This window comes from Rattus norvegicus, chromosome 1 (assembly GCF_021556685.1).
Source record: "Rattus norvegicus strain SHRSP/BbbUtx chromosome 1, alternate assembly SHRSP_T2T, whole genome shotgun sequence".
NCBI lineage: Eukaryota > Metazoa > Chordata > Mammalia > Rodentia > Muridae > Rattus > Rattus norvegicus.
In genome coordinates this window covers 268602909-268624054 of record NC_141534.1, presented here as the reverse complement: position 1 = coordinate 268624054, position 21146 = coordinate 268602909, and the positions used below count along the sequence as shown (strand labels likewise).

General features: G+C 46.5%; 1 long non-coding RNA gene across 1 annotated transcript in view; it reads left to right on the top strand.

Moving 5' to 3' along the window:
- The window catches only part of LOC103691380 (uncharacterized), a 55284-nt gene that overhangs the window by 19701 nt on the left and 14437 nt on the right, over positions 1-21146 (top strand). Inside the window, exons 2-3 of the long non-coding RNA XR_015653738.1 lie at positions 8248-8350; positions 11416-11473. This is a non-coding gene — a long non-coding RNA (uncharacterized LOC103691380). The remainder of the gene's footprint in view (positions 1-8247; positions 8351-11415; positions 11474-21146) is intronic.

Sequence of the window (21146 nt, the reverse complement as noted above, 5' to 3'; positions counted from 1 at the left end):
TTACTCCACCAGATTACAGCTCTTGCTAAGCCTTGGATCTCTCTGTGGCCAGGCCAGCCACACAGCAGGCAGATGACCCTGTGAACGAGTACTGTTTTATGCTATGAGAACAGGCTCTATGCCAGCATTTCCTTTGTGGTCTCTGCTGCTGGAGTAACCAGCCCAGGTCGGTATTCAGATCCACACGAATACTCAGCCAAGTTCCTCAAAGAAAAACACCTTTCTACATCCATGTAACATCTCAGTTTCCCTGACATGACAGCATAAACTCCCCCAAGCCATTCAGAGAAGCCTAGGGAGCAAGTCTCACACAGGCAAGTGCAACAGGCTACAAGCTTGAAATCTCCAAGAGAGTAGCTTGTCCTGGACAGTAGAGCCCTCACCTACAGAACTCAGAGACACCCAGGAGGCACAGGCAATGCTAACCCCTTGACTTCATGTTGTGATGAAGTGTGCTGTGAAACAGGGCCTGCTACTTGCCCATACTAGGAGGTTGGTGCCAACGATTGATTTGGTTTCTAAGCGGGTTCAATCCTTTTGACTGATGACGATTGGCTTGTTGATATACCCAAACGTAAAATTTTAGAAAGGTCACCTTCTGGTGAAAATGAACTTCTCTTTCCAATAGTGAGTACAAATGGCTGTAGTTGCCGGGTGGGTGGGTAACCTGCTCACATGCACAAATCAGAGCAGATTAGAATGAAGACATCATCTAATTTAAATTTTATGTGTGTGTGTGTGTGTGTGTGTGTGTCTGTGTCTGTGTCTGTGTCTGTCTCTGTGTGTCTGTGAGTGTATGTGCACCACATGCATGCATGTGCCTTTGGGTACCAGAAGAGGGTCTCAGAACTCTAGGAACTTGAGTTACAAGTAGTTGAGCTGCCTGGTGTGAGATTTGAATCTGGGATCTGTGCAAGAGCAGAAAGTACTCTCAATCGCTGAGCCATCTTTCTGGCCTGATTAAATCATTAAATTACTGGCAATCTTTCATCTGCTTGCTTCTGAGGAGGAAATGGCTATGTCTGTGAATGCCTCTCCTCATGCATGCCTCTCCTTCTCATGCATGCATACATCTGCATGCATCACTTTCCTTCTGCATGATTGCTCCTCCTGCATGCATGCCTCTCCATGGCTATGTCTACACACATGCCTCTCTGCCCGCATGCCTGCTTCTTCTTGTCTTTTCTTCTTGCCCTCCAAATGCTAATATGGGTTCAGTCTTGGTCAGCATAGTGATTAGATCCTGATAGTTTGGGATACTTCTCCCAGAAAAGAGGCTGGGAGAAGAAAGGATTGAAATCTTCTCTGACTCTGACAGTAGAGAGGCAGGTCTAAGTTTGTCTTATGTTTTGATAATGGAATATCTAAGGCTGTGTAATTACGAAGGGAGGGTTGTTGTCTTGTGGTACTGAACACTAAGTCTGAGGTGGAGGGACTGCTTCTGATGAGGGCTTCCCTGTGGTGTCGTAGCACAGCAGAAATTCTATACTGGGTGGGGTGCAAAGGCCTCCTGCTCCCATAAGGCACTAACTCATCTAACCCAAGTTTAACCCATAGGCCCCATCTCCACAGGCTCCCAACACATAGGTTTGGGATTACCTTTCCAACTCATAAACTTTTAGGAGACACATTAAAGACATGGCAGCCACCAACTCTGGGAATCCCACTAGCATCCTTCCGATGGACACTTAGAAATATTTCAAGCCAACAGCCTTTACAACAACCCTAGAGGGCCCCATCATAGTTCCATTTCCTCTGCAAATATGATTAAGTCAGCAGGTCTATGCACAGGCTCCCAACTACCCAGAACCTACAAGAGAAGGTAACACTTCTAACGCAAAAAAACGTGCTGAATATGAATCACCCTCAAATGGGATACCCCACCGTTCCTTGCTGTGCTATGGCTGTTTGAAAACCAGAGTGATGCTGGCCCTGTTTAGTCTAGAAAAGGGCACCTCAGTCACTCCCTTCAGCTCCATTGCTTGCCTTCCAAATGAATCATCAAGATATACATCACAGCATCAAACAGGGCAGGTTTGATACCATTAGTTTTTCTGATTATCCCCAGCACTTGATGTGAGAGCGTGTAGAGGACATTGTAAGTATTTACAGAGGACTCTGATTGGAGAGTTGGGTTTGGGCTCCAGGAAGCTCATCCTACATCTCCCACAGGCGAGGCAGGATCTGCCACACGTGAACTGCAGGAGAACCCCACAGGGACGTGGGACGACTGTGGCTCCAAGCTGGGACAACTGCTCCGGGAAGGAGCAGCATGGCGGAGGTGCCCTGAGCTTGGAGTGTCTATAACGAAAGCACCTTTAATTATTCATCAACATGAGGGTTTAACACTATTTATAGTATTAAAGTTAATCATTTATTTAGTACAGTTTCTCCAAAAGAGCTCAAGCTAACCTTTATCATGCTCATTAAGCAGCGACTCGTAATAATTAGCACGTGTTCCTCTTCTGTCTCTTGGTTAGACCGTGGCTCTCCCAAAGGCATGGCTGATATCTGGTTGGCTGTTTTGTCCTGTGCTTAGAGCAGTCTTTTACATAGTAGGTGTTTACTGTATATGCATGAATCAAACACATCAATTTAGACCTTTCATTTCATGCTCAAAGACGCACAGACAAGACAGTATTTTGAGGCTTAAGCTCAGTTAGGTTCAGTTCCCAAGTGTAGGCTATCTTCCACACCTATCAGTGACAGACTGAGGCCTTCTAGAGACCTTTACACGGGGATTTGGAAAGCCCTTTCACCACTAACCCAGCTGTGAGACTCACACAAGCACTGACTTACCCATTGATCGAGAAGTCTCCACATGTGCTCCTTGGATTCCCTGATCATCCGTGCTCTGGGACTATGAAACCCATGAAATTGTATGCACAGATGTGCACAGCCCAAGTGTATACTCACATCTGGTGAGAGATAGATTTAACTAGTTTCCCTAAGGATTGCATAATGAAAAAAAGAGTTAAGAACCCATCTCTGATTCTTTTAAAACTGGGATAGTGGCGGGAGAGATAAAATTAGGCATGGTTTGCATGTAAATCAAAGATGTTTGCACCTTGGTTACCCCTTCCGCCCACACTCCTTCTGGAGGCTCCTTTATTAGACCCTTTTCTCATCTCTGTCCCAGGCTCCCAAACCAAATGGCTCTATTTGCCAAGACTCAGACCTGCCAGTTGGCTCATGACCACGGTCCATTTCAACCCTGCGGTCAAGTCCTTTTTCCTTTCTATCTTCTACCAAGAGTAGCATGGTAATGTGCAAAACTTCTCAAAAGGTCCCAAACCAATGCTCATTTCTATTTGAACTTGCTTTCAGACTAGTTTTAGGGCAATGTTTGAGAATGGGAAAGCAAGTCTCTATGAAGGGCTTGCAGAGGTAGTAACCATAGGTTCTGTGGTCCTGATTTGTACAGGGCAGAATATGTGTGAGTAGATACTGGTCCCATAGCCAAAACCCCAGCCTAGCAGAGGCAGAATAGACCACTATGTGTTAACAGACATTCAGTGAAAGTTATGTATTCTCGCCCTTCTGCTTGTCAGTCAACTGTCACTACGCCTTCTCTTCAAGTCCAAAAGTTTCTATTCTAGACTCACCGAAAATACAGTTGTAGTTGGATGTGATCTCATGTTTGTAATTCTAGCACTGGGCAGGCAGAGGCAGGAGGGCTGCAAGGCCAGCTGGGGTGGTGCAGTAAGACTCTGTTTTGGTAAACACGTTGAAGAAAAAAGATGGATGGAAGGGAAGGGAAAGGAAAAGAAATGGGGGTGGGGGTGGTGTTATTAGATGTGGTAAAAATCAGTCATCTCTGTTGTGTTTTGACTGACATTTTATGTAAATTGTCAATACGGTCAGCCCAGAAAAAGCGGCCCCTTATAAGAGGATAATGTTTGATTTTTGCAAGTTCTGATTTCTCATCGGCAACATAACAGGATGAAATTTCAGTGCACGGACAGTCAAATCCAGTGTCACTCTGTGGCCCAGGGTTTACTTCTCAATCTGAATTGCATAGGCAACTCATCTAGGACCCTGTTTAGCACACATTCCAGCTCAAGGGTTCTGGGTGGGCCGTGAGATTTCAAAGTTCTGGCAGACTCCAGGCAATCAAGTGCTATTAGTCTAGGAGGCACATTTTTTTTCTTTTTGAATCAGGGTCTAAACTGCTGTTTTGGAACCACAATGAAGCAAATTTGGCCAATTTTAAAGGAAAAGAAAAGAGAAGAGAGATTGCAGGTCCGCTTAGGGATGCCCTCCCTAAGGCTGAGGAAGATGGCAGGCGACTGTCGATGTCTCACAGTCAAACCATGTGTTTAAAAAGAAAACTTCAAAATCTGACTCCGTCACTCTTAAAGTTGGTCCCCATAGTAACAGCAGCATCTAGAAACCCTTTGAGCTCCAAGCCTAAGCCTTCTGCCTCTGAAGGGTCTCCTGCAGTGCCCCTGGGTGATTCCGGAGCATGCTCAGGCACAGTGACACACAATAATTCAATATAGATCACCAATATCCATAGAATTGGTGAGCATCCACGGAGGGCAGCTATGACCTCAGCTGAGACTTGAATGCTTTCTCTCTGGGCGCAGGCTCTTTTCTGCATTGCTTCCCCATTAACTAGCAGCCCCAGAGAAAGTTCAGTTCTGAAAGCCAAGGCTCAAAGCGGAGTCTCAGAGACCAGAGTTAACTTACTGGGGACAACCACCGTGACTCCAACATGATGGGGAAATAATCTATTTATCAGAGGACCAAGAATGTGAGCTTCCATTGAACCCCATCTCCACAACTCTGGGGAAAGCACTAAAAAGGAAGGAAAACAACACTCAGGTGTGAAACAGATTATAGTTCACAGCTGGAGGCAAAGAAGTTGCAATTCTATCCAATTACACCAATTTAATTGGGTGTTAAAAATATCTCAGGTCCCAACAGTAGTTTTTGGCCAGATGGAGCTCTGCACAGAGAAGAATTGGTATGTCTATTTGTTAAGAATTGTGATTTGGGAGCTAGAGAGAGGGAGGGGGAAAGGAGAGGGAGGGGAAGAGGGGGAGGGGGAGGGAGGGGAGGGGAAGGGGGAGAGGAGAGGGGGAGGGGGAGGGAGAAGGAGAGGGAGGGAGGGAGGGAGGGAGGGAGAGAGAGAGAGAGAGAACCTGAAACCTAGTTTGGATGTTAAAGATGTCAAGGCTCTTCTCAGGGATTTGAAAGAGCGCAGCTGGAAGCCACCACCTGTGGATTCTTTCAGTCATAGGTCACTAGAGGAACACATAAACTTTGTATTCTTCCACTCTCTTCTTAACGATCAACCCTCTCAAACACATAAAAAAAGAATAACACAGTCTAAATGTCTAATGTGAGGAGAAAAGTCGGGAGCCTTGCACTAAAGAGGCAATGCCACATCCGTGGCAGCCAGCACAGGTGTTCATGAAGAACTCCTTAACGACACATGAAATGTTCGTGATGTTAAATAAAGCCCATGAGATCAGTGGGCTGGGAAGATGGCTCAGCAGGTCAGGTGCTTGCCACACACAGAACTGAATTCAGATGCGCAGTGCTCATGTTAAAAAGCCACATGTAACTGTGTACACCAGTAGTCTCAACTTTGGGACACAGAGACAGAAGGGACTTACTTGGTGGCTCAGTGGCCAGCCGGTCTAGCTGCCACAGTGAGCTCAATGTTCAGTGAGAGATCATGTCTCAAAAAAATAAGGTGGAACACTGAGTTAGGAAGACGCCCAGTACCAGCCTCTGGCCTCCATATGCACCTTTGCACACCTGTGCACACCTGTGCACACATGTACACACGCAAACACACACACAGACAAAATCATGTGACACTCTAAACTACATCCAATGGGCAAAAAAAAAAATAGCAGCAGAAATTTTAAAATGCTGTCTCTTTAATGATGAGTTAATAGTCAAGGTTTTTTGTCAATTTTAATTGTATTTTCCTGAATTTTGTGACCCAGCATACTTTTTCCTTCCCACAGAGAAACAAAAGCAGACAGTAAAAAGGTAGTCACACTTTTAGATGTGCTGTGCTGTGTTGGTCTGACTGGTCCATCCCCTGCACTGGCATGCACAGTTTATTTTATTTTCCCCAACTGTCTAGGCTGAGCCAGTCCAGTAGCCTGGCTTTCTCTTCCCTCTGCTCTTAACCAATCCGATCTCTTCCCAGCCCTCTACCCACTATGAGTGGAAATTTCTGGTTTCTTTGGAAACTCAGTTGTGTCATGTGATGTTTTTCTGGAAATTGTCTTACGAGAGGATGTTTTTGCCCCAAAGTAGACAGGATTTTGCTGAAAACAGACACGTGGTATTTTTCTGGAAGCTGCCTAGAAAAGGGGCATCTGATGTTTTGCTAGAGTGAAAGCCTGAGAGAACACGTGATGTTTGGAAGGGGTGTAAGTATAACCCAACAGACAGTGGACCACCCTGTGGCCTTGGTTCACCTTGCCACTCTGCTGGTCCTTTCTTATGCTGGTCTTTGCTGACAATGCAGTGGCATTGGCTGACCTTGCCTTCTTCGCTGATCGTCATGTGTCATGACCTCACAGAGGGGAAAGCACCAAAAATCTTCTCATGATATCCCCACAGCTTCCTCCCTCGGGCTGATTGACAGCAGAGCCTTTCGGTTTCTTCTGAATCAGAACGAATTGCTGGTCCATGAATGGTGTTTGGGAGAGGGTGGAGCTCCTGCCGCTGATTCATATGAACTGAACTCTTGATATCCTGACAAGGGAGACTGGAGTCGCCCAAAAGAACTATTTTTTTTTTTTTTTGTAAACAGGCCTGCATCTCCCTCTGCCCTATTAACCTTTCCTTCCACTACGTCTGGTTGGTAGTGAAGGGAAGTTAAAGCATTTAAGAACCCTTATTAAAGTAGGTTTGCTTTCTAATCTGAGCCTTCCCTGCTGGGCTCTGTATTCTTCCATGGACACTATGGGGAACGTTCCAGGCCCAGAGCTGACTTTCTCTTCTGACTTCCTGGACCACCTGTCTTGTCTCTACCACGGGATGCAAAGGGTGCTAATATCAGCATGCTCTCTCTGTGGACCACTTACTCCAGAGCCCCAAGGGCTGCGCTGAGCCATTTCCACAGCTCCTCATGTGATTCCAACATGTAGCTAGGACTGAGAATCCTGCTAGTCAAGTCTCCTATTAAGCACACTCCAGCTACCCTGGTTCCAGATTTGTTAAGTCAGTCCGTACAGATAACAAAAGTCTCCGTAAATTCCAGTGTTCCAAAGCTGAACCGTTGTAATTATCAGTGACAATATCACCCTTGTCTCTGAAGTGCTCTTGGACCCAGACTCTGAACCTTCACTGGGTTGACTCAGGTATGCTTACTTTGAATTCTAGCAGGGATGTTAGCATAACACTTTAGACAGTTTGTGGGAGCTGGAGGGACAGAAGTCAGGAACAACACTTGTTCTCCCAGAAGACCCAATTTTGATTCCCAGCACCCACAGGACAACTCACAGCCATCCACAACTCCAGTCCCACGGAATCTGGTGCCCTCTCCTGACTTGTGCAGACACTGCATGATGCACATACATAAACGCAGGCAAAACACCCATGCACACAGAATAAAACTAAGTGCATCTTTATTAAGACACAAATTATCTTAACATTTGCTCTTCAGACGAAAAGTGACTAATTTTTTGAGGATAAGAATAGCCCAAATTTTGCACTGTAAAGTATATTCCTTGCTCAAATACAAATTCAGTCAGGAAAAAAAATGTATTTTATTTGCTAACACATGAATCAGAGAAGGGGCTTTCATCCTTGAATACTTTTGTTTCCTGTCTAATTCTAGAAGGCTGACCTCGTTTAGTCGTGGCTGGACTCTCAGAATGACTTGAGTTATTGAGTGTAGAATAGATTTATCTACAGTCATTGGGGAGGCACTGGCACTGACAAGCTTGAGGGGACAAGTTACAGAGTTGCAGTTGAAGTCAAAAGGGAAATGCTGCTTCTAGGCTGCACTATGGCTTGGGAGGCTCTCACCTGGCTCAGTGGTTCACAGAACAAGCAGGTTCTGTGTGCGGATCTCACCTCTCCCCGCTGATGCGTGATTTCAGGCAAGGTTGCTAGCTTCCTCAAGCATTTTCCTCATCTACAAAGTGCAGATACTAACGTATTTCTATCAAGTTAACTAGTCTAAGGATTAATTAAAACCATGTTTATAAAATTCTTAGCATAGTGCATGGGTCAGCATTCTTACTATTAGAAAATATTGATTTGTTTCAGATTCATCAACAAGCCAATGGCTCATGGAATGGCGTTGCTGGCCCCTAAGTGATCACAAGACGAGCAGGCTGGAATGTCTAGAAAGAGAGGAAACAGCTGACAGGTAGGAAGATGCTTCTAGAACTTCAGACTGAAGACAGTTTAAATAAGGCAGCTCTTGGACCTCAGCTGGTGGAATTCTAAGCAAATCACAACCAAGTGGCTGGCCTTGCAGGAGGGTTTTACATACCTGAGTGTGTCTCCTAGCAAATCCAAGAGGGTGAGGGCCGGGGTCACGGCAAACACTGGGGTCTTTGGTCAGCCTCAGCTGCTGGAACCAAGGGCCAGCATAAGTCTTGTGTGTCAGTTTTCTTCAAATTCCTGCAGGTTAAAAATCATGTTTCTCTCTCAGCTTTTTCTACCCTGGGGCACGTCGGGATCACTGTGTCTGATGTTACCCACAACCCTTCCTGCCAGAACAGGAGACACTAACCGGACTTGATTTTTCAGTTTTTCAAAAACAATTTTGAAAAAAAAAAAATCACCCGGGACGGCCTCCTCCTCTCTGAATGTCAGTCTGCCTGCCCATGGCAGTCCTCACAGACATACCAGCTGGTCCAGCCACTGTCAGCTTTCTGCTCAGATCGTGACAGGCTGCTGTTCAGGAAGGAGGAGGACACATAACCACACCAGGCAGTGTGGAACTGAAAACAGGGCTCTAACAGAATGTGCTCCTGCAACTGGTGGCTTGGGTCAATCCTCGAAGTCCATCTTCTGCTCTGGGAACAGCAGGTCCATGGGGAGCTCCCAAGCCTTGATCTGTGTAGAGCATAAGGACTCCCTAGCCCCACCACTAGGTGATGGGATTTCAGGGTGGCTCAGCATTGCTGAGTCCCAATACACACTCCTGTGATACGGGAACAGGATCTTTGCTCAGTTATGGTGGCTGAGAGGGACAAAAGAGATCTCAACATGAAGTGCCTGTCAGTCTGGGATGCACTGAGGATAACCTGGGTACTATTATCATTTGATATCTATTGCCAGCTGCCAAGACAGTCAAAGGAACAAAGAATTCCTTGAATGCCATCCACTCCACCAAAACTAAGCCAGAAAAGGCAGCTCATGAGCCCACGACACACAATTGGCACCATGATGTCCTGTGTTCCCACATTGCATCTGAGTTCTACTGCCAGGACCCATTCTATATTGAGGAAAGTGAGCTCAATACACGTCAGTGGCTCTTCAGTGGTTGAGGGGAAGGTGCTTCATTTGTTAAGAGTTGCGTAGAACTAGAATTGAGCGTCTTGGTCTGTTCACTTGGCAAACAAGCAGATGAGGTGAGAACACACAGAGAGGGACAGACAGAGGGCGGGCCTTAAGGTTTACACTTGGTCTCGTTCGGCTTTGGAAATTCTGGCACATCTGACAAACACATGGAGAATGGCCTTGTCTCCTGACTCCACCTCAGTGAGTGGGAATACGTGTGAGATTTCACACGTGATCGCTGAGGCCTGAGAGGAGGAGAGGAAAAGCATTCATTCTCTGGGATTCTTTGGGATGTTTTTCACTAAGAAAGATAAAATAAAATTGACATTCTCAGGACATTGTAAAGAAGGTCCCCATACCCCCTTTCCCACCCCTGTGTGGTATCGAAGTTTGCACAGCCATAAGCAGGAGAGAGATCTGGTCCTCATCTGCTGTGTTTGGAAATGCTCACCCGATTCCGTCAACAGATTTCGCCTTTATTTTATCTACCTACCAACATCTCAGCAGGACTGAGGGAAGGATGGTGTTTTCACACTCTTTGGAAAATTGGTTTTAAATGTTAGGGAATTTCTAATCTGCTTTTTAGAACCCTCAAGGCCAAGAGTCTTGAAAGGGCAGAGGTGAATATCTTAACATTGTGTTGAGTTTCCATTTTCTACATTACTTGACTATTCATACAAATTACTTGATAAGAACTTTTTTTTAAGTAGTCACATAAAGTCTGTGGGCATAGAGCCAGGTGCATGATGATCACGTGACTGGAGATGGGTTGAGACGGAGGCGTGGAGTAGATGCTTTGTTAGGAAGGACAGCCTCGCCTCCACCTATTCCCAACCCTTGTTGGCCACTTGTGTTCTCAGGGATTCAGCCAGCCTTAACCACATTGAAAAGTCATAGACCATTGACTGAGCGGGTATAACTGGGCTTCCATTCCGCGGCCCTCACAATCTCACTGTCTCTGTTGCTACTTCAAAGTGAGACTCAGAGGCAAAGGCTTTCCAGCTGGAGCTGTGAGGGGATGAAGGTGGGATTTCTGATTTCCAGTCCTGCAGTGTCAAGCTTACCCGGACGCTGAAGGGACTACCCTGTTGTTTAGCTTACAGGATTCTGAGCCAAGTTGTCTGAGGCTCTGGTATTTTGATAGTTGATCTTCATGGTTTACTCAATTGGATTATGAAGTACTGTGAGGGTGTTTCCGGAAGCTATCGAATCCTGAAGGCTCTGTGCTAATGGATGGGCCCATCTACTGATGGCATTGGAGGTGGATGTAGAGTGAGGCCTAGATGGAGAGAGTAGGTTACTGGGACATGCCTGGCTCTTTCCAAAGCCCCTTCTTCTGCTTCCTGGCTGGCATGGAGTGAACTGCTCTACTGTGGCACACCTCCTTACAGTGGGACTAACGCCTCCAAAACCAGGAGACCGCAATAATAATTCCTCCCTTTAAGTCGTTTTCCCAGATAACTGGCCACAGCAACCAGCAGCAGCAAATGCTGCTCACTTGGCTGTGCCCACACATTCTTGGTTCCTTCATCTCTAATGCTCAGTAAGGACCCCAGGGGCTAGTCCATGGAGATAGCAATAAGAAACGTGGAGGAGGGAAGAGAGAACGTGACATAAAAGATCTCGTATGATATCCCAGTTAGCTTTTTGTCACGTTGACACAAGCTAGAGTCATCTGGGAAGAAAAAAAAACATAAATTAAGAAAATGTCCCCATCAGATTGGCCTGCTATCAAGTCGGTGGGCATTTTCTTGATCAATAATTGAGGTTAGATGACTCAGCCTACTGTGGGCAGGGCAACCTTGGCAGATGGTCCTGGGTTGTATAAGCAAGAAATCTGAGCAAGCCCTGGATAGCAAGCCCTGGATAGCAAGCCAGTAAGCAGTGTTCCTCTCTGATCTCTGCTTCACTTTCTGCTTACAGAGTTCCCGCTTTGACGTCCTGCCCTGATTTTCCTCACGGATGACTGCGACCTGGAGCTGTAAGTTAGAATAAACTCTCTTCTCTCCAAGTTACTTATGGCCACGGTGTTTTTACCACAGCAACAGAACCCCTGACTAAGCCGCATGACTTAGGAATGACTGGGTATAAATGCATTTAAATTACTTACACTTTCCACCTTATTAGGATCTCCTGGTATGTCTTAAGTGACAGACCCAGTAGTCGTGGTTCTCTACTGCCTAGAGAAAGGAAGCTAGTGGGAGATGTGCTGGATTGCAGGCGCCTTATGGAATCACCCACGGTTCACAGGAAGTAAACACTGACTAGAAACACCGCCATACTTGCCCAAGAGCCCCAGCTAAAGGACTTCAGCTCCCTTCCGGGGACTTTATCAACATACCTTTTTGTGTGGAATAAAACACCTCTTGAAATAACATCTCAACTTGAGGAAAGATGTTTAAAAGAAATGGTCTTGAGGGGAAGAAAGCACACAGGGCTCCCGATGGCTCCCCGAAAGTCATAGGCTGTGTGGAAGCTAAAAGAGGCACTCATATCTTAGTCTTTTACAGTTCCACAATGCTAAGGTTTCTTACCACAGCTATGCACTGTCTCATCTTAAGACATGGAGATACCGGTCCTGTTCTCAGGAGCACGCTCTGTGGAAACTGCCCCTAGAACCTTCTCCACGATTAAAAAGAAAAAAAAAATGGGAGGAAATTACTTCCTCTAGGCGGCCGTTCCAGGTGGGACACATTACTGCCATTCCTTACCTGAAGGATGAGCTTCGTTAATTCCACCTATTATTTATCGACCCACCCTAGAGCTACACCGTAAGAGCCAGGAACAGGCCCGGGGAGCCAGGCCTACAGACTGTGCAAGGGAGGTGCCTGCTTGGTCTGAGCATTTCTCTCAAGGAGGCCGACAGTGCGTTAACAGTTTGGGCCTCTGGTCCCGTCTTTATGACATGTGTTCTGGTGGGACAGGAGCCAAGGAAGCTCCTGGCTTCCAAGGAAGGCTTAAAGGCTCCAGAGGCCCGACCCAGCCGAAGGTTCTGGGAAGGCTTCTCTCCACATGCGACTTTGTGGCCGGGAACAGGGAGATGAGGAGCCGGACTGATGAGGTGAGAGGACTGGGATCTGGGCTGAGCACCCAGACAGGCCCTGAGGTTCCCAAGGACAGCCCAGCCTTCAGGAGCCTCAGAGCCTCAAGGGCAGACACAGGATGGGGCCAAGAAGTCACGTGGTAGCTTGAAGAGTGTGGGATTCTAAACTTTTCCCTGAGAACAGTTCAAAGTTCCTGAGAGGTTTCTCCTAACGGGCGTATTCCACTTGGCCCCACCCGGTCCAAACTCTACTCCTGCCAATTATGGGCGCCTTGTGATCCGCTTCATAGCAGAACCAAGCCACCCCAGAGAAGATCCTTTAAGCATGACAGCCTATGTTGCCTCTTCCCCTCTCTTTGTCTCTTGCTGTCTGGTAGAGACCATAAAATCTATCCAGGGAACTTTTGGCGAGGAACGCAAATTAAACTAATTGTTCTAGCCTCACAGCCTTGCCCAGAGCTTCAAAAGGGGCATCGAATACCACCACCCCGACCAGTGAGACAAGCGAATTAAAACTGGTGGGGCCAGAAGTGGCTGTGGATTTGCCAAGGACCTCTTGGCAGGTCCCAGGTACTCTGAGCGTCATGCTTTGGCTGGTAGTCAAGGGAGGACCCTCCCATGTCCTGTCGAAAACGTGTATTTATAGGTTTAATTATGTGAATTCACTTGCTCTTTGCTCAAAGAAAGTAGAGACAGGGTCGTTTTAATGCTCCACAGAAATGAAACTGTATTGAAGCCAGCCTGACCTCAGACTGAATGTCAGAGCCGTTGGGTTTTCCAGCAGGAACACAATACTTTTTATAGAATGGGAAGTCAATTGAAAAATCATTAAAAAGTAGAGTTGGGAAGGGCTCTGTGCTCACTAAGGTTAGGTCCCTAGAGCCACTATAGCCTTGGTCCCTGTGGGGAAGGGTCTAATGCTTTGTCCACTCAAAGTTTTAAATATCTCACCAAGGGCTCATTCCTGGGAATACCTCTCCCGGGGTGCCAGATCTCGCCCCGCGCATGAGTCAAGGCTCCTTCTCGCTCTTCGGCCTCACTCAGCTCAATGGTGTAGATAGGCGTATGCTGTGTTTGAAACAAAAGGCCTTGCCTTTGCTTCCCTTTCATCCCCAGGTCTCCTACCTGTGGAAACTTCCAGATCTGGAAGGGGGAGGGGGGAGGGGCAAGCCGAACAAGTAGCCATTCGTTCCGAAAGCGGCCATTTCAAGAAGCCAAACTCCAGGCCTGCAGCCTGCAGCGGACGTTTCTGCTCTGGGAACAGGCAGGATCCATGAAATCCGCCTTACTAAAAGCTCAAGGAACCAGCCCAGAGCTGAGCTGCCTCTTGCTTGTAGCTGGGACAGAAGGTGGCAGCATAGCATCAGGCTGCAAGGGCTGCGGTCCCGCTGAAGCTGGGGACCATCCTAACCCTCCCGGGGCATCCAGATTCCTCCTCTAGCGCCAAGCATGCCCTGCTTAGGCTAGGAGTGACCCGAAAATTCAGCTTTTAAAGGTGAACCTCGAACATCCAGAAGTGTTCGAACACAGTCTATTTTCTACGTTAAAAAAAAAAAAAGTCATGTCGCCAGAGTAAATCTGAAAGATACCAAATGTGTCATGGGGAGGGCCCCACATACACATATTCACAAACACGAACAGCCCATGTAGTAAATTTTTAAATAAATTCAGAATGCGTGCATCTTCCTTCCTTTACATTCTCCCGCCATCTCTGAATTCGCCTCTGCTCTTCCTGTTTTCTTTGGCTATTTTTTTTTTTTAAACTTGTTTGGTAGTGTTTGCATGTAGTCCTTCGGAAGCAGGGATCCACACAGTAAGCACTTCTGACTCAAGAGCCGGACCCCTGCTGGGTAGCCAATTAAATGCACTGCCCACCAGGGAAAGTGTGATATTTTTTATTACTTTCTAATTTCAGGCCCTGAAATGGCTTCAGTGATCAGAACATTTTTCCTGCCTAAGAAACCTAAAGGAGGCAGCGAAATGATGCCTTTGATTTGTATTTTATTTATAACGGTCCATACTGGCCAAGTGCATGCTAAGGATTTCCCCAGGGCCTCAGAGGGCTTCAGGAGTGGAAAAGCAAGACAAAGAAAGAAAAAAAAAAAAGCACAAAACTTTCTCTCCCAGTCGCCTTGGCAGAGCGGGGGAAACTGTCAGGAGCAGTGGGAACCGCTTTTCTGAGAAGTCGGTGAACTGAGAAAAAATGGATAGAAGAATTGGGACAAAACCATTTCAGTGGATTTAAATCTATTTAAACGACAAGAGTAAATCAAAGCCATGCCTCTTTCTCATTACCAGTGGCCCCAGTGGTGGGGCCTCATAAATGCTGGCTAAGGAAGACTTGCGTTCATTCCTAAGTACATTCACAGGAAGCCCCACCCAAGGTGGAAGGAGGCTCGCTTGTTCCCTTCTCTTCTAGAAAGCATCAGCCTGGAGCAGCAAGGCTTCGAGGGCAAGGAGGAGAAACAACCCGACTCTAATGAGGAAAAGAGAAAAAGAAGTCAAATTCCCCCTGAATGCCTGAATGTTTATTTATTTATCTTTGCAACAAGGTTTAAAATCTAGAAGAGCTGCTGGGTGAAACAAACCACACCAAGCGGCTCACAAAACACCAGAAGCTCAAATTCCGAGCCTTTCCAAATCCTACCCTCCTGCCGCTGGGGTCTTGACTGAAAGTCTTCTTTTCCCCTTTTTTCTTTTCCTTTTCTCCTGACTCACTTGTTTAGCCAGAGGTAATTCTGAATGCTTATCTGAAGTACCTCACTGGCATTCTGGGGGGACATTCCTACTAGTGAGGGCCCCCCTTAAAAACAGGAGCTGTTTCAATTCCCATTAAGCAATTCTCTGTGATGTAAGTCTTTTAATGAACAGTCAGCTCGCGTCGAGACTAACACGTTGAACCCTGCTTGCTAACGATTTTCACAAAATGTGATTCGGAAATTAAAAATCGCAATGTTGTAAGAGGCCGGCTACCGAGTGTTATTAGACAATGCTTTGCTAAGACGATCTTTCCTATCTCTTACGCAGAAACCCCATGGGAATGAAACTGTTTATCCTGACTGTGTACGGCCTCTGCAAGTGCCACTTTATCATAGGATTTAAAGTTCAACAACTTAGCAGACAGTATTTATTATTTAAGGAAAGGTTAAGTGTTTCTTCTGTGCTGCTCTGACTTCAAAATCACAAAGCAATCCATCTCCTCCCTCTGCCCCCTTCTTTCTGCTTCCTTCCTTTTCCTCCCTTCCTTTCCCTCCGCCTTCCTTTTCCCTCCCCCTCCCTCCTTTCCTTCCTTCCTTCCTTTCTTCTTTCTTTTTTTCTTCCTTCCTCCCTTCTTTCCTTCTTTTCTTCCCTTTTTTAACTTGCAAATTGGATACTGTCAACTTCTTAAAGTCCCTAACAATTCCCTACCCCTTCAGGAAAATTTAACTATATTATTTAAAATGGCCAAACTCCACTTTAAGGAAGAATATTCCATATAGCTTCAGCTAAAAAGAACGTCCCAGATAAAAATATCACCCCCTTTTCAAGCAGAGCCAATTTTACAATACGCAGAAGCACAGGCACTCGAGTGAACTCACAGACACACAACAGGGGATGGAATGCTGGGATGTTTCACCTAGGTGTGCCCTGGGCCTGTCTCACCCCAGCTCACAGAGGCCTCCAACTTCTGGCCTCTGGTATGGGACAGCGGAGTGTTGACCTCTGGGGAGCAGCACTATTTCCAATCAACCAATTTGGCAATGTTGTGTTTTACGGTTTCTAAAATTAATGCTAAATCTAAACAGAAACATTGCTGGTGTGGAACTGTGTTAGAGAAGACGTACATGGCTGGTGTGGAACTGCATTAAAGCGGACGTTGTTCACCTGGTCTCTTCAAATCCGTTCCTTACCAAAACTGACTTCCCAGTTTGTGCCCATCCCGTTTCGAAGGCCTAGTGTTAATTGATCTACATGTAATTAGGTACTGGGAATGACCACGTTTCCCAGGACTCTAGTTTAAACACAGGGCTTCAGAGAAGTCTAGAAGCTGAGAAGAGAGGGGGGAAGGTAGTGCAGAGATACGGGGAGGGGGAAGAGGCTTCTTCTAGCTCCCAGCTTCCCCCACTCTCTGAAGCAACAAGGAACAGAACGATGCTGGTTCAGTCCTTGCGTTGAGCAGAGCTACATTTTTCTAGACTCCTCTACGGAATGTCTTCCCTAATACCCACATGAGTTACGAAGTTAACATCTAACCGGATGTCAGGGGTCTGCTCTCCCTGTCCATTGAATATGCACCCATCGTGCCCCTCGGGTTTGTCTGTTTTTGACCCGTTCTCATTTGGATGTTAAAAGGGAGTGGGGTTTCTTTTTGAGTCACTTCCATTTCGCAGTTTTGGTGAATGGATCCACAAAACTCCAAAGAGCATGTGGACAGAACGGAAGTGAGGGAGGATGAGGGAGAAGGTACAGAGAAGACCATACAAAACAAACCAACTACCTAATGACTCTCTTTCCCAAAGGGGACTTCTGGCCACCCACCTAACCCTCGGCCACACTTCCTGGGGTAAGCTATCTCCAGGAACACATCCCAGGAAAGCTTGGGGAGCGAGGAGAAACAATCTTTTCAGAAACATGGCTGATTCTTCAACATCTGCCTCTTGCACCCCCATGCCCCGCTTTCCACTCGACCGTTTTAATTTAAGATTTCCTCCATCATCCTGAATATACACAATTTTCTAAGGCAAAGGGCGACTCTTTAGAGTCCCCATGTGCCCATAAAACCCAACCTTCGAGATTTTATTAATAATCATAAAAACATCAGTGCCCATCAAGATCACTTTGGAAAAGTAAGGGGCAATGTTGCCTTAGCGCTGGGATTGTCTGAGGCTGATGTGGAAGGGCAGAGGGCTAAGGCGGGACTTGATCTGCCGTCTCCCCTGTCAGTCACTGCTCACTTCTGAGGACAGGCCGTAGCTTGTAAGTGGCACTTACAGTCAGGCAACTCCCCCACAGGAAGTCTTCCAGTTTCCATCCCAGCAGACCGCAGACCGTGCCTTCATCTGTGACTTGGGGAGGCAAGAGGGCATCCAGCACTACATGTTTTCTATGTCATGAGGACGTCGTTTTTAGTAGTCTGGTAAGTTCCAGAATGGGGTTTTTAAGAGGACCCAGCCAGCCCTAAGCATCATTCAGCTTGGAGAACACTGGGAAGAGCAAGCATGGAGGTGACCCCCGCTCAGGGGGATCTGTAATTGGTTCTCAGGACTCCCCTGTGAGAGAAGCTGGACTGTGGGATCATGAGCCTCCACCAGAGGACGCTCCACCTGTCTTCTTCGCCGCGTACGGACTTTAAGCCTTGTAGTCTGACAAAGCTTTGGGCAGCGATATTCAAAATCCTTAACAAGTAAGATGTTCGCCCTCAGCTTTGGTGTTACGTTGACCAGTTGTCTGACAGAAACGAGGTAAACAACGGAGGATTGATTCTGCTATTCAAGGGTTGGGTTCCACTCCACGACAGCAGTGAAGGCTTCACGAACAGAGCACGTCATGGCAGGCAGGGGGTAGAGCAGGGCAGAGGAGCAACAGGAAAACAGGAAGGAGCTAGGGAACGCTGCGGCTCCACAGCAGGGGCGGAGGGTGGTTCTGGGTGATTCGCTTCCTCCCACAAGCCTCACCTTCCACAGTCCCATCATCTCCAGATAGTCTGTACACAAGTGAAGCTATCGCTGAATTAATCCATCCATTAGGGTCAAGGGTCCTCACAATCTAATCCTCTCTGGAAATTCCCCCGCAGACACAGCCAGAGATAACCCTTTACCAATCTCCCCTAAGCGAGCGGACAATCAAAATTAACATCACAGACATCAAGAAATGGACAGTGTTATAGAAGGCAATAACCCAACCAATAGGAGAGTTCCGGTATAGCCGCTCAAATGTTTAATAATGTACAGGTCCTAAGGCACTTATGGCTTCCAAAGGCTTAATACTATGATTCCAGTAGTGAATGCTACTGACTACTGACCAGATAGAGGCTCTCCCTGTTACTTCACTTACATTCTGTTAAGCAATCCTTCTGAGAGCTCTGTGACAGTGAGGACTGTTAACATTGCCATTTCACAAATGAGAGAACAGAGGCCCAGATATAAACCACCCATCCATGGTTACCCTTCCAGTGAGGAAAAGCCCATTTACCTGAGTGCCAGGTCTCAGGCTCTTGCTGCCTAAGAACCCTTCATTTTGACAGTGGCTCTATCTGAGTCTCTGACACACACACACACACACACACACACACACACACACACACACACACACCACTTACACACATAGTCTTAAGCTCAGCCTTGAATGTGGAAGGTAGGATAGGCATGGAATCACTATTACTCTTTGAGATCCAACTTCATTGGGTAAACAAGGCTAGACTAGATACACTCTCATTCTCCCTCCCTCCCTCCCTCCCTCCCTCTCTCCCTCCCTCCCTCCCTCCCTTCCCTCATACAGAAACTTAGAAGTTGGGATGAGGGAGGGAAGAAATGTGGACAGTAGTGTGAGTCCTCTCAAGAACAGGGCAAAGTACACAGGATTTTAAGACTGCATTATTAGAAGGGGTCTTATAGAGTGTCTGGAGACAGACAGCACCCACTGAGCTGTAGCGTCCTCCACTTAGCTTAAGATAATTGTCCTTGATTCTGAGTAAGCCAGGGTTCTCAATATTACCATCAGTGACATTACTAATGATACCCTTCCCCTGTCAGTGGCCAATGAAAATTTCTCCAGACAAGACCACAGGTACTCTAGAGACAAAATTACCACCACCCCTGCCTTGGGTTCATGTTACATTATAACACTTCTTCTGGAAAAAATACCCATGTTACCTTGTGTCCCTTGAGCCATGACCAAGGGTGGAGTAAACCAATATGTCCACTCGACAAGTACTTACTGTACCTTTCTGATTATAAGGCCAACTTTTTACCCAAAAGCTGTTTCACAAGATAGAAATCCACAAATATTTCACATTCCTGACACTTTCTCAATTCCTCTTTTTTGAACTGAAGGAAGTGCTTGGAGAAAGACATTTGTTAGCCTAAAGTGATGTCACTGCCTGAGGATTGGTAAGGCAAGATGGGGTAGGAGGTTGGAGGAGGTTACCTGATAGTATCAGGTAGAAAAGGAGAGGCAAAAACTGCTTAATACAGGCTTGGCTGTTACTTCTGAAGTGATGCCTTCATCCTTGAAAATGTTGGGGCATTATTTTAAGCAAATCTTTAAAGTCCACTTTCTTTTGTAAAAGTGTAGTATAAATCATGACCTTGAGATAATAAATATCCTTTAAAGGGACAAATGGGAAAAGAATCCGTAGAACTTACTTTGAATAAAGTTTTGAGTGACAGTATCCTGCAATGGGAACAAAGTGCTGTGACAATTTAGACGTGAGATGGCACACGATGAAGAACGTTTGAGTTAGATGACTCAAAACGGCTTCTGGAATGATGAAGACAAATGACAAATGTCTACCGGAAGAGGGTGAATATGATGATCACATGACTTAAACCGTTGAAAGGAAGACTAGGGGGAATGATATGTCTAAACATTTGTATTACCCATGTAATACAAGCACATGTCACTTAACATTTCTATTTTATAGAATTTACATATTCAACGTAGCTCTCTCTCTGGAAAGTGAAATGGGCCTCATTTCTATGTTTGTCCTGCTTCCGGCAGGTAACCTGTCTCAGAGTCTGCTGTTTTCCAGAGCCTAAGTACTTCCAATGGAGAACATGTGTCTGTCTCCTGGAAAGTTTATGTTCTCTATGGGCAAGTATGACACATGCCAAAGTAGCTTTCACATGATCAGTGTGAGTTAACGTCCGTGTCTATACTGAGAGGAGATAGCACAAAAGTCCCAAGAGAATCCTCCAGAAGAGAGACCTCCAGTGAAAGACTCAAGCTCATCCACAACAAGGATGCCAGGGCTCAGGTGGTTTGGGGTTTTCTTTCCTGATACCTCATCCCTAGCTCTAACTCTGTCCTTTTTTGACCCCTGACTCTGGGCCCTCCCCCATCATCTTCTACCCTTTGGCTTCCCTCGAGGCGTCTCACCTGTTCCTCTTTCTCTACCCGGGGCCTAGCAGCCTGCTCACACGTCCCCTTTTCCCAGTCTCCTTTCCCCTGGGAACCTGACTTGGTCCCTGGATTTGCTTGGGTTCCTCAGTTTTCAACTTTTACACACTTCTCTTCACAATTCCGATTCTCCTCACGACTCTGTTACTAAAGCGTGCTGCTCGGTTCGTAAGCCCTGCAAGAGCAGGTGCGCATCTTTCCCACTTAGCAGCTGTGGGCGGGGATTGTCTCAGAGCGGACTCTCAGTGAAGAGCTGTTGGGTGAATCATGACTCGATGGGTGTGCATCTTCCTCGCCTCACACTGTGGTGTGCATCTGTCTAGTGTCACACTGCAGCGGGTGTCTGTCTAGTCTCATACTGCAGTGTGTATCTGCCTAGCCTCACACTCTAGTGTGCATCCACCTTGCCTCACACTGCAGTGTGTATCTGCTTAGTCTCACATGGTTGCCCTCGCTGCTGTTTGTATTGTGACCTAAATAGACACCAAGTCTGTAAAGTCTCTGGTCTGGGATA